At 46.4% G+C, this 14015-nt stretch overlaps 1 protein-coding gene across 1 annotated transcript in view; it reads left to right on the top strand.

The window, feature by feature from the left end:
• The first annotated feature begins 8948 nt into the window (after positions 1–8948).
• LOC138497932 (CMP-N-acetylneuraminate-beta-galactosamide-alpha-2,3-sialyltransferase 1-like) overlaps positions 8949–14015 on the top strand; it is an 86814-nt gene continuing 81747 nt past the window's right edge. The window contains exon 1 of the mRNA XM_069621666.1: positions 8949–9294. The gene's annotated coding sequence lies outside the window, so the exon portion shown is untranslated. The remainder of the gene's footprint in view (positions 9295–14015) is intronic.

Below are 14015 nucleotides of genomic sequence, written 5' to 3'. Positions count from 1 at the left end.
GCCTCGTCGCGCCTTGAAACACCTGTGTATAGGCGCGTTACAAATACCATATCATATCATATCATATCATACCCCAAACAATTGCATAAAATGTATGTTGAACCTTTATTGGATTACACATAAATTCCTCTTCTTGTGATTGAATTTTGAGAAGAAGCCTGGATCTCTAAGTTGTAAAGATGCAAAGATCTTGCTGGTAGCATCTAGGAGGGCTATAGATTGGCCACTTCCCCTTTCTTGTAGATTGGAGTGATGATAGTCTCCAGGATAGGGGGACACAACAAGTTGACAAGTAATCTACCATCCCATCCAGAGGACTGAATCGGCTCTGATGGTAGCTGGAGAAAGACCACCTGGGACGGCTTAGATTTCAACATGGACCATAAGAGATACTCCTACATCCAAAGCATATCCCCACTGTCCATGTAATATCCATTCTGAAAACAGACAGCTGAATTATTTACAGGTTTGGAAAACAAGGTAGAGTAGTATCCTACTCAGGTCATCTCTTGTATCAACCATGCCAAAGATCAAGCATCACATCCAACAGTTCTATTTGTTAAGGCCTAGAATTGTGAAGAATTTGCACATTGTAGGGTGTCGAGCATGTACTGGTTATCTCTTATCTCTGTTGTGTAATTGTATTTTAAAAAATTTAGTGTAGTTCTATTATCTTTGTAGGATTTCCCCCTTTCCCTCTTAAAGGCTTCTGTGGTAAGGGGGTGATCACACATTCCCTAAGCAGCCTCCTTGTGCAATTTTTAGTACAGGCTATCCTGCTGTCATATAGATGGGAACACTTTTTGAGGCGAATAACAGGCTGAACCCTCCCAATCAACTTCTTTAAGCATGACAAAATAGTTGCATTGAAGTATGCAACCGAGAAAATGTCACCACAGACATCACCCGCCTCAACAAGTAGTTTGATCTCAGCTGTAAATATCCTAGCATCTATTACATTATCTGCACGTATTTCTCTTTTGGTGCAGCTGCCAGCAATGGGTGGGTGGGTCTAGCAAACTCACAGCTTACAACTAGATTCTCACCCCAAACACTAACTGAGACTAGCTGCATTACTCTAGCCAATGCACTCATCATATCCAAGTTGGATTACTGTAATGCTCTATATGCAGGATCGAACAAGTATATCCTTGATAAATTCCAAACTCTCCAAAATAACGCTATTAGAGTAGCTTTAAATATTCCTAATAGAGCTCATATCTCCACCTCGAGGAAAAATATCCACTGGCTAAAAATCAAAGACAGGATTGCCCTCAAAATACTCTCCCTCACCTCCAAATGTCTTAACAACATAGCTCCCCCTTACCAAGCAAACAGAGTCAACAAGAGAACCTCAAACCGTCCCACTAGAATGACTAATGCCTATACCTTAGTGGTGCCTAGATACAAAAAGAGTACAGCTGGCGGTTCCAGTTTTCCGGTCATAGCTGCGCAAACTTGGAACAAACTCCCTCTGGATCTCAGAATGGACCAACCTTACCCTAGCTTCAGGCGGAAAGTCCTCACCTGGATACGCTCCAATGACACTTAGCTCGACCGTCCCATTGCCACCTGCTCTAGAGACCCTAGATGACTGTAACTAGATAAATTGATTTCTGGTTAACTAGCTTGAACTGTAGTGCCGCATTTTCCTGTACATGCACCTTGTTACTAATGTGAACTGTATAACTGTATTTTTCCTGTAACCAAGTTCTCAAGTATCCTTGTATTGTCTGCGCCCAGCTACCCCTTCGGGTTTGGTTCTGCGCTATACCAAATAAATAAACAAACAAACAAACAAACAAACCCTCCTAGAAGGAGACAGAGTATGGCAGCGATAAAAAGAGAGCTACATTGAGAGAAAGTGAGTGCAGAGAGAGTGAGACAGAGAAGAGTGTTTGACCAGTGTATGATACACTGTGTACAGCTAGTAACAGTGTTATTCTACAATATGTATACTCAAATACAATGCCAACAAGTGCTTCACACAGGCCTCTTCTTTAGGGCAGTGTTGGTAATTATCGATCTTTTAAAGTTATATTGTTTTGGATCTTTTTTTAAATCAAAGATATCAGAGATTGGAGATGTTAAGTGAGTATTAGGTGTGTATAAGGAATCAATAGTATTCTGGCCAGATTGTTTTGCAGGAAGAGGTTTTTGGATCTTACAGTGAGAGTGATTTGTAAAATGCCAACAAGCCATCAGGAATTTAGGAATTATTGGGTATTTTTAATTTGGAAGGAAAGAATACAGCGTCTCTCCTGCCGGGGTCATCACATCTCCACGACAGCCATCTCCTCCCATGTTATCCTCCCTCATAATACCATCTCCAGGGTCAGCACCACGTAGTGGCTGCCTTCCCCTTGCCGCATGGGAGGAGCTCTTAAGCTGGGAATCGGTGATGACTCCACAGGATTCATCACACATGCCATCAATGTTCATCTTTACATAATGATATACGTGTTTGCATTATTCTGGCAATGGAAATTCGGTTTTCATGTGATCATTATTTTAAGCTGCGAAATGCACACACTTCCATGGTAAATGGTTTTATTTTTTCAAAGGTACTCTTTAGACCTCAGTCTCATATAATGAAAGGCACTTTCATGGCTTTGAATTGTGCATGGAAAGCACACTTCATTTGTAATCTTCCTGTTTCTGCCAAAGATGTTAGCAGTGTGCTTTCACATGACAAGAACATGTTTCTGCATGTTTAGGTCCCAGTCAGCCACACAGCTTCCTTTTGTCTTGAGGTTGGGTTTGAACCCCACAATATGTGCGGAACATGTATATATGCGGGCATCGTAGCAATCGCATATGCAGGCATGGCACCAACACAGTGGACACTTGGTAACAATGGTGTAAGTGTAAGACCAGAAACATATGGTCTGGATTAAGTCAAGCAATTTCTTTAAAAGGGTACAGGTAGATGAAGGCATTAAATTGACGGAGTGTTGACTTGGGTTGTGTTTAAATGATAATATTTTGTCTGGGGCTTTGTCTCATGATACAGGCTATGCCTTAATTTCATATTGATTTTGCAATATCATTAAAGGTATGGTATTAGTGGCTGTGAATTCTGCTAAGTGCCCTTATGAATCAGACATCAGTCAGGGTATAAGGAAAAAACCTCTGGAATCACGAGTTGCTTCCTTCATTCGCCATTCTTTGAAACCACGTGCACACTACTATCTATGCACGCCTGAGCCAATTAAGCATGTAACAAGCTCTTCTTAAGCCATTTCAACAAGTGCATTATTTCTACTGAGCGAGGAGACTAACACTGAGCAATCGGTGAACAGATCTACTGCTGGGTGCTTCAAGGCCGAACAGGTCTAGTCTTTGTGAAGCGGCTCCCTGTGTTTAAACTTCTCTGCTCAAAGTTGGCAGATATGAATGAGCTGATTACTCTATTCAGTGGTAACTATCGATGACCATGCACCAACACTAGCAGTGGCTATGAGGGGTCTCAGGCTAATACTCTGTACTGTCACCAGAGTCACCAATTTGTTGACATACTAATTCTAATTACTGTAGGGTACGTTGCACTATTTGTAAAACGTACCTCCTGATGTTGAGTGTGTCCATGTTTTGATACACTGTCAATCAGCTAATCCTAGCTTGTCACATAACGACTGTTTGCTTTGTGTTAAAATGTTTATGAATTGTATGTATTGTGGACCGCACTATTTAATCACTTTTTAGGTCTTAATTCTATTAAATCTGATGTTTATCATATTAAACACGACTGGTCCCTTTGTGGTTCCCCTACTCTGGGAGTCCTTTATATGTGTGGCATCTACATTATAGCTCTGTCTCCTCTTTAAACACGTCTCAACAGGCTGCACCATTACTCTGCTGGTCAGAATTGAGCACATGTGCATGCTGGAGTCCCCCCCCATCCTAATACACCCCGACTCTGACCCCTGACTTTGCCGGTATTTTTTACACATTTGTGGGTTATTGTACTCCCCCTGGAATTGCAGCAGCATTAAGATGGTCTCACTAAGGGTCAGGTTCAGGGAGCATGGGTAGTGGAAGGATACATTGCCGCCTGCTGTAGTGTGGGGAAGTGTTGGGGGAAAATGGGCCCCTCTAATTGCATGGCAGCACACAGAGACCTGGTGCTGTCATTTTTAGGCGACGCCCCTCAGGGAAACTGATGGCAACAATTGTGTAACTTTCTTTTTTCTTTTTTATTAAGTGCATTTGGTTGAACTTTGTCGCCTTTTACACTGTTTATAAAAACATAATAAATACAATATGCAATAAACATCAAGTACATCTTTTCCAATTAAAATACCGTTTTTTGATTTCGAACTAAAAACACATCCACATAAAATATATATACATTTCCCTAAGACATTTTTTAAAATCAAACTGACAATTTTCCAGCCACCTGTTGCCAGATATGAAACACGGGCGATGTAATCACCAGGGATTCAGCACAATAGACCGTGCTGCAAACTTGGTCTGAGGAGCAGAGAGGAATTTACTATCACCTTTCTCCTACACCACCTGAAGAGCCTCACAATTATTTAAAATCTGCTGTGTGGACTCCACTTGTTTGCCGCGCAGTCTACACAGATGATCACGCCAGGGAATGCCTGCCCTGTGTTTTCTAAAACAGGGAACGTGTTAAGGCGCTTAGATAGAATACATCTAAACAGAGCTTTATCAAATAGCACTTTGGCTGGTCTATTTGGAAACCCTGATGTGAGAATGACTCATACCTGCGCAGCTAAAACAGATGGCTCAATGCCAAAGCAGTCTCATGATGTCTGGACTTTTCCTCTATTTTTAAAAGATTAAAATCCAGCCATGATTCCGGGACTCCGAACCCTCCAATTTCATTCTGATGATCTTTTGCAAAACCCTCCAATTGCCTGAAGCATACGCTTTTTGAGAACTGGCTGGAGTTGGCAACGGCCATGCTTAATAAAGAATCATTCCCCGAACCACTGTGATACATTTTCGCCCAACACTTGCAAGCTGAAATCTTCCAAAGGGAAAGGAGAGAGGGCAGGCCTAGCTCTAGTGTTATGGCTTCAACGGGCACCCTCCGTGGGAGGCTAAGTAGGGAGCATAAAATGTGGGCTTCCAGCCTTGTGAGCCAACTAACTGCCTTCTCTGGGAAAACTTCCAGGTTAAGCCAGGAATAATTGAAGTCCTGTAAGCTATAGTTTTAGCCTCAATTGGAATGACCCCCTCGAGCATCAATTATTGTTTTAGAGACAGCCACTTAAACAATGCCTTGTGCCTAACTCCTCGGCCAGATTTACGGGCCAGATGGATGCTCTAATACTGACTGCCAAATATTTATACTCCTCAACCTGCTCTAACTTGAGGCCAGCCAGGTTCCCCACAAAAGATGGGGCATCATATGCCCTCTTCCCTGTCGTCATGATCTTAGTTTTTATAGCATTGGGACTAAGGACTAAGGACTAACTAAGGCCATGATCTGAGGCAAGGTATGTAGAGTGTCTAGGGATCGCTGTAGGCCCACTGTGGTCCGGTGGGCCGGTCAATTGTGTAACAGAAAATGTGTTAGGGGCTGCAAAATGTACAGTGTCTAGGGATCGCTGTAGGCCCACTGTGGTCCGGTCAATTGTGTAACAGAAAATGTGTTAGGGGCTGCAAAATGTGGGAGGGTGACTGATGGACGTATATTGGCCAGTTTGCTAAACTGGGGGCCATTGTACAGTTAGGGTACCCTCCAGTGCACAGGTATCCACTACAGTTCTGATGGTAAAGAAATGGCCAAGTAGAACATGGGCAGATCGCCCTCTTTTCTGCACAGCTATTCAGTGAGTGATTACTGTCTCTAATGCATTTCTCACAATGACCATACATGTGACAAACTAGTCCTCTTTCCTGTGCCCTTCATAATACACTATGCCACATAGATGTGAGCAAGCCCTGTGGGCTCCTCTTTATGGAAGTGCAATATTCTTCAGTCTTGCATTGACAATATGTATGCCTGTTTTAAACAAGACTACAAGCAAGTGATCTTGGTGTGCAGGTTTGTTTTGCATAGCTGTGTCTCTTGACATTTTTGAAGTAGAGTTGCCAAAACACGAACCACAGCGGAGGTCTTTTAGGTCGACATTATGCCGCATTCTGGTTTCGGCGCTGTCCCTTTCAAGATGGGCTAAATAGACCTGCAAATATGCTTGTTCTGCTTCACATTACTACTTCTATATTTGCCAGTTTGGTTTATAATGTGATCTGTGCATTCTTTGCATCATATCTACACACAAAATTATATGAGTTGTTCACAGGTTTACATTAAAATATATGTGTATCAGAACTGAGAGGGTATGTGATAACTTGTTGAAAGTGCAGGCTCATCTCAAATCCTGGATTCACCTCTTCTCTAGAGTTTGTGGTCTTGGGCAAATCGTTTCATTTCACTGCACTGGCAGCTGCCAAAATTGGGATGGGAGGTATGGGTTTTGTATTGTGTGGAGCTGAAGTGTGTGGCAGGACACCATGGATATAGTCTTGTGTTTTGTGGGATGGGACAGCAAGATGCCAGGAATGCATTTCTTGCTGGCTTTCCTAGTACTTGGCTTGAAGAGCCAAGCCAGACTTCCAGGCTCCGCTTTGCTTCGGCTCTAACCATTATTGCCGGGCACCGCGTCATGGCGTGCCCCCACCTGCATGCGCTCATTCAGTCGGACAAAGGAGCCTTGAGATGTGGTGATAACTGGCGCACAGGAAGCTGTGCGCCCCTTTTATTGATTCAAACACATGGTGTGTCACATGTCACCAACACGTGACACTGCACGAGCCAGGTGTGGATCCGCAGAACATAACATCCCATGCCAAGTGTTAATTAAAAGACAGCTTTTGCTGGGTCCACTTTAAGCATGTTGGACATGTGGGGTCCCAACTTTTTACTGCACCCATTTGAATCATCTAGAACATGCGGGATCACAGCTTCATAAACATAGTTCACTGGGCCAAACACATCTTTATTAGTCCAGGAGATATAGTGGATCGTGCAATAGGACTTTATTTGGCCCTGAGTGGAGAGCGCTCCACTAGCCGGCAAAGCTGCACCGGGCAGCACGGGTGGGCAGGGGCACAGCTGCAGGTCGCAGTACAGGAGCCTTAATTTTCCCTCAGTCCTCGAGGCAGCTTTCCTTGTGTCTTTGTTGCTGCAGCAGCAGCGCACCCCTTCTCAGTCCACCCCCTCCATTGACAAAAGGCTGTGTGTCTGTCAACACCGGGACAGGGCCTCCCCCAGGCCAGAGTGCTCTCAGGATCACGATGGGGATGGTGTAGGCAACGTGGAAGGTAGCAGCACAGGCCGCGCCACATTGCTCTCCCCCAGCCAACAGTTAAATAAATTACGGCGGTGGAGCATGCCGCATTCTCTCCCCCAATCGGGAGTGTTTCGTAAATCCACAGTGGCGGCACTCCTTGCTGTCCTGCTTTATCTCTCGCCCAGGCAGGTCCATGGCATTCAGCCACTGAGGCAGCGGTCCTTGCCGCGCTGCTCCCTCCCTCGGGCAGGAGTATGTTCTTTCACTGCTGCACACGCCCCGGGTTCTCCGTCGGTGTGCGCGGTCCTCGCCGGCGAACTGGTGATAGTCAGAACTGCCCCTGATATTGCTTGGATGTCGCGCTGCGCGTCCTACATCTGGCCCGCACTGGGGACTCCACAGCATTACGCCAAAAGTCGTCGAGAGAGACCCGACCGGATCTTGGAGTCCCACATGGCAGGTGCTTGCAGCAACGTGCACCGGCACCCTGTGCTGCAGGCGGGTCCTCTCTTCCGCATCGCCATTATTGTGGGGCACTGGGTTGTGCCGGACCCCGGAGGTGTAGCCAGGATTGTCTAAAAGGTGGGGCCTGAAGCTAATGTAGCTGGGCAGTGGCATTAGCACCTGTAAATGCCCACCCGAAAATGCTGAGTTGACATTTTTGAGTGGGCTTTGCCCGCTCAGGCTCTACCCTGTCTATGCCTCTGCCGGCCCTGAACTGCATGCGCTCATGGAGTCGGACACATGAGCCTTGGGTTGTGATGATAACTGGCGCAGGGACGCTGTGCGCCACTTTTATTTATTCAAGCACATGGTGTGCCACGTGTCATCAACACGTGACACTGCACGAGCCCTGAGTGGGGCCGAAGAGCATAAAGACCATCAATTACCCTCACACTCACTGATTGTGTAGTTCCATTTTGTCAAGTTTCGAAACCAAAACTAGAAGGCAGAGATTTGTGCATTTTAGTGTGTGTATTTTAGCCAATAGACTACTTACTATTAGCAAACCCACTCTGTCAGTCCCAAGCAAACATCTCTAGCGTGACCCTACTTTGGTTTTCAATCAGCAGGTGGTCTTCCCTTGAGTGTCCGGGTGGAGCTCTGCCCAGAGCAGGGAATCAGGTTTGGAAACATGTTTGATTACTACACAGACCAGGCATTTCTTTGAAGTCTGTTTACCGGGCGACGGGTTTACCTGAGGTGAACTCCTTCTGTACTTACAGACGGCACCTCTAAATAGGACCCTGGGGGCTCGCAGTGAAAGCGGCAGAGACGTGGGCGCTTCCCCGCCCTGTAATTATAATGAACGGGGCCCAATATCCAACACAACGTATACCCACCGCTCTGTAAACGCTACCGGGGCACACGAACCACTCCATCCACGACTTCACATTCATTTTGTGCGGTAAACTAACATTGTGAATACGAGTAGCTTCCATTGAAAGGTGTGCCCAGTTACACGCACAGCACAGAACCCGCGACCCACAAGCAACCCCAAAATAGCATAAGCGACCCTTGCCAGCAGAGCCCAGTGCCTTTCCAAAAATCCCCTGGTCTTCGGGTGTCTTGGTGGCCCCGCCCTTTAATCCCTGATTGGCTGTGGGAGCCTGAGCGCCTCCCCTCATGAGCCTAAGCCCCGCCCCCTCTTCGGCTGAGCCGTGAGATGCCATAGACTGGAGCATCAGAAAGTACCGCCTGCGCTCCGATGGGCACTTTCCCTTCTCAGGCGCCCCATTGAAATACACGCGTCTGAGAAGTTCGGCTGCTGCGGCGTTCCTGGGCTGCTTCTGTCTACAGAGGACGAGGACAGGCGAGGGGAGTCTAGAACCCATGGGATACCGCTCATCACATAACGCTGGCCCCGTGTCTCTCCCTCTCTGCACCCGGCGTGGTCCTCCTGTGTGGCAGCAGTCTTAACCCGTCTCGTGGGTCCTCCATGTCTGTGAAGCTCTGGAGTGGAGCTTCTGCTTCTGTGATTGGTGGCAGCAAGGCTCCTCTCGCCTGTGGATAAGTGGATCAGGTAAGTGTAGACAGAAAACTGTTAGGTATGTATGTATGTATGCATGGCTTTAAGTGAGCCAGGGCAAGCCAGGAAACAGCCCTAGAAGTGTCCAAAATGAGTTTACTAGCCGGGGCGCTGCCAGGGCTTCCTTTGCCCCTCACTAATGAGAGTCAGACGTTGTGCATTCCTTTTCTGACTTTTTATCAGCAGTGTAGAATAGGTTCTGAGTCCACAGACAGGGACATCTACTAGCAATCTGTAGTACTGAGCCCAGTGCTACTGACTGCGAGGGCATCTGTTAATGGGCTGAGGTACTGCACCCAGTGCTCCTGGCTCGGCAGGGACATCTAGCAATGGTCTGTATCGCCAACACTTTGTGCAGCGAACCCGAGGCTCTGGCACAGTGCACAGAAATGCAGCGCATGTATGTACACTGCATGCATGTGCACTGCAGTATAATGCACAATAAGCAAACTTCTCCCATATGTAGAGAACTTCAGGCAGTAGAAAAAGGACATTCATCTTAGTAGTGTGAGCTCTTTAGTAGGGAGGGTGATGCCATTAGGATGATCGCTGCCCCTCTTGAGCTAAGGGGAGTCCTAACACGGGGGAGGTGCCGCAATTAAGCAGCAAAAGGAGAGTTTTTTTTAAACGTAATGATGACAAATATGCCCACCTCTCCAACTGAAGCCCCCTGGAGTCCCTCGCTACAAAGGCTGAGTGCCCTGGTGAATTGTAAATGGTTTCATCCAGCCATTAAAATATGTGTTCGGTGCCATATCCTTGTCACAGTTAAAGAGAATCAGTCTTGAGCTGTGGCAGAGAGGTAAAGAAATGTAGGGAATGAAAACAGACATTTTAAAAATAGAGGGAGAGATGGGGTGATGTAGAAGAGGGAGAAACAAGGTATATATCTTCAGGCCCATTTATCACGCACTGTGTCCCCTTTTTAGGCCAGTTCCATAAAGTGCACAATTGTGTTGGCCCTGGGAAGCCAAGCATTAATACATCGTGAACTAGCCAGACCCGGAATCTAACTGATAAAGTACCTGCATTGCAGGTGGGGCTCAAATCCGGGCTTTCACCGGTGCGTGTGATCCTGGGCAAATTATTTAATCTCACTGTGGCTTAGCTTCCAAACTTGGATGTCCCTAGAAGTGATGCCATTGGATTATTAGACTACAGTGTAGCATTGACAAAGCCAATAGTAATGGCCTGTGGATATTGACAATGTTTTTGCAAATAAAATCGTGCTTCCAAATGAGTGGGTGGCCTGCCCCAACAAAAGGGTTATCTGTGCGTGCAGTCGGCCCTTTTCTGAGCTGCATGCCAGCCTTTAGGCCATGCTCAGCAATGTTTGGCCCACGCCCCTTGTCAGAGCCTCTTCAATTTTGTATCTCACTTAAAGCACTGTTTCAATGTATGTGTGAGTGAGTTTGTGCATGCTTGTGTGAATGTCTGTGCTTGCGAAAAACTTTATATATACACTCCACCGTGTGTTAGTGTAAGGCCTGCTTGAACAGGTGGACATAGAGTGTGAGTTTGAAGCTATGGTGCCAGTTAAGGATAGCAGGAGGAGGGCTGTGGAGCGGACACCACTAGCTAGGAATGGGTAAGAGCAGCCTGCAGTTCTCAGTGACAGCACCGCATGAACGCAAATCTCATCAGTGTTTTGTCTTTGTCTGCTTTGCACATCCAGTGAGCCACTGGGCCTGTGATGAAAGCGGTGTGCCCCAGTGGCTTCTGCCACCAATCCTGCCTGTGCACTGTGTGACCTGACCCAGCTCTGTCAGACCTGCATCACAGGCAGGTTGTAAATAGGCACACAATGAGTTAATTGCCCTTTGAAGTAAACAATCTGTTGTCTAATCAAGCAATATATATATATATATATATATATATATATATATATATATATATATATATATATGTGGAAGGATAGCTCAGGGGCAACACACTTGCTTTGGGAACAAGAGGATGCAGTGCAGCATGGGTTCAGTTCCTGTTCCAGTGTTTAGAAGCTGGAGGAGACTGGCATTAAGCAAGACATAAAGGACCAGCGACAATAATAAAATTGGCCTTTTCTAGGGGTGTTGTCATGGGGCTGCTGCTGCTGTTTATATTTTAAAATAAAAAACACATAACTGCAGTTACTGTGACCTGCAACACATCCTCCCCCTTTATCTCCCATCTAAAAAACAGAGACTGTGGGTTACTTACCAAATAAGTAAAATGGAATGGTGAAGGCTGGAAGGTTTCAAATCATTCATAACCACTGGCACATCTCTGGGCAACCCTCCACACCATCTGCCCGCACTGCTAGGGCACATCCCTTCTGCACAAGACTACAAGCATCCCCAGACATGTTCCAGCCACACTGGGCATCATGGGTGTGCAGTCGCCTAGGTCTCAATGCCCAGCAGCCTTTTCTAGGAGTGATGTTGTGGAGCTGCTGCTTCTGTTTACATTTTAAAATTAAAAACACATGCAATTATTATGACCCTCTATCACCCATCTAAAAAGAAACAGTGGGTTAATTACCAATTAAGCAAAACAGAAAGGTGATGGCTGGAATGTTTCAAATCATGCATAACCCTGGGCAACTCTCCAGACCATTGCTTTTTTTTTCTGGTTGGACTTGTGTTGGTCAGTTGCTGTTTCCAGTCTGTGGCCAGACACCTACCTATCTGAGTTTTGGGGATTAGGCCTCTTCAAGGCTCTGTTTGCAGTTTAGGCAGAGTGATGTACAATCCTGCAGGTTGTGGTGTTGGACGTCTTCTTACATTCACAGTAATTTGGTAATATGGGCCCATACACACTCATATTTACGCTACATATGGTGATCCATTCTTCTTTGAAATGTATATCATATTACAGTATTTTTCTTAGTGTACTGAGGAACCACGGCGGGTGATGTCACTTCCTGTTTTGTCAAGGGGTGAAAGTTTGTGTGCCATCACATCTCGTGATGTCACTTGGGTGTGGGGTCAAACGACAGCACTTCCTGTGATGTCATCAGAGGTCAAGTGTCATGTGATGTCACTTCCACTACGCCTGGTATTTTGGTGAAATGACCCCCCTGCATACATTTATCAGACAACCCAAACATAACGTGAAAGCACCCTGGCCGCCGCCTGCGAAGAACTGAGAGTAGCGTTCCCGTGCAATCCCGCCATGCTTTGCTTGAATACCAACCAGTTCTGGCAAATGTCAGACTCTCACATTGTGTTTTCTTGGGCTTTCTGCATCGATTGCACTCAGTGGCAAGCTCGGCGTCATCGCATTACGGCTCAGAGGGGTAAAGAGCAGAGGAAAGGTACTTTTCTGTTGACTGATATATCAGTGATATCATTTCCGTCTGGTGGCCTTTTTTGTTCATGAATGAGTGCGAAAGGAGGAAGACGAGCTGAGTTGACCCTGAGGCCAGCAGTGCTGGGCACTCAGCCCCCTCCTTCCAGCCGGTCTCCTGGCTGCTGTACTGCAAGATGCTCCAGGAAACAGCCGTAAACTCAAACGTGCAAAGTGCGCCAAAAGTCTCCTTAACGCCTATGCACAAGAAGTGACCCCATCGATAAAAATAAATATCAGTAGAGGGGCTTATACATTTGCTTTGCAGTTCCACTTTGCGCTTTACGCTTTGTAATTCATGATATTGACTTGGCAGATAAGATCACTTGGGCCATAAATGGTGATCTAATTGGCACGTGCCCCTCCACAGCGGGCCCCCAAGTGCTGGAGGCATCACAGGCCTTGTGTGATCTGTTCCGCGGCATTCCATGACTAGGTTACACCGAATGGTTTTAAGCGAGGAAAATGTGTCGTTTTGGTCCCAAGACAAAGGCGTCGAACCTGCGCTACCCTCCCCGCCTAACGACAGCCCACCATCCGCACATTATAGTACACCAGTGTAGTGGACAGCGCCCCACCCCCTCCACAGTGTGGCATGACATGTCACTATGAATCTGAATTGGAAGGAGTCCTCTCTGGGGGCCGGGGGGAGAGTGAGGGCGTTTGGGCAAGTGCACCTGTTCTGAATACCTGGTAAGGGGAATATTCTAACTCTGAACTGCTTCCAAGTCGCACCAGTAACACTGTCTTCACATGACCACCGCAAGTGTACTCTAGTGCATGGGCACAATGTGCAGCGCACCGTTGTCCAAAAGTTGCTTAGCAAAGTGATCAATTTAAACACTCCGAGGCCATCCCCCCTTCCCCTTCATGGTGTCAAATACGTGAGAACATGTTTTGATTTTTCTAGGGTTTAGAAATAGAAGAGCCTCGTTTCCATGCGCCCGTGGGCAGTGAAGTGCGCTGGGATACAGGCGGTTAGTCTCATCATCCCAGAGCAGTGATAGAAGTGTACCAAGAAAGTAGTGGAACTGTGACTTCGGCGGGGGGCAGGAGGGTAGCAATGTGCAACACATTTTTCAAGGGTTGCAGGCATGCTGGCTGACAGCAAATTGAGTTGAAACAGACTTCAGTTTAGCTGTAACTAATATCCGGTGGTAAATGGAGCAGCGTGCTTTAACCTCATTAAGAAGAATTCCAGCATGCTGAAAATGGCTGCAAAAGTAGTGCAGCTGTTGACAGTAAAAAATGAAAGCAGTGGAGCACCACTCCTGTTTAACTTGGCCAGCGTAACAGGGTTTGTTTGAGTTGCAAATGAGTTTCCACCCGCTAGCTCACTTCTGCTGCACACAACCCTTAGCAGAAGCATGCTTTTTGCGGGATTGGGTGGG

This window comes from Ambystoma mexicanum, chromosome 5q (assembly GCF_040938575.1).
Source record: "Ambystoma mexicanum isolate Mex_15411 chromosome 5q, UKY_AmexF1_1, whole genome shotgun sequence".
Classification (NCBI taxonomy): Eukaryota; Metazoa; Chordata; class Amphibia; order Caudata; family Ambystomatidae; genus Ambystoma; species Ambystoma mexicanum.
Note: the sequence above shows the minus strand (reverse complement) of the source record. Positions and strands in the feature narration are given on the sequence as shown.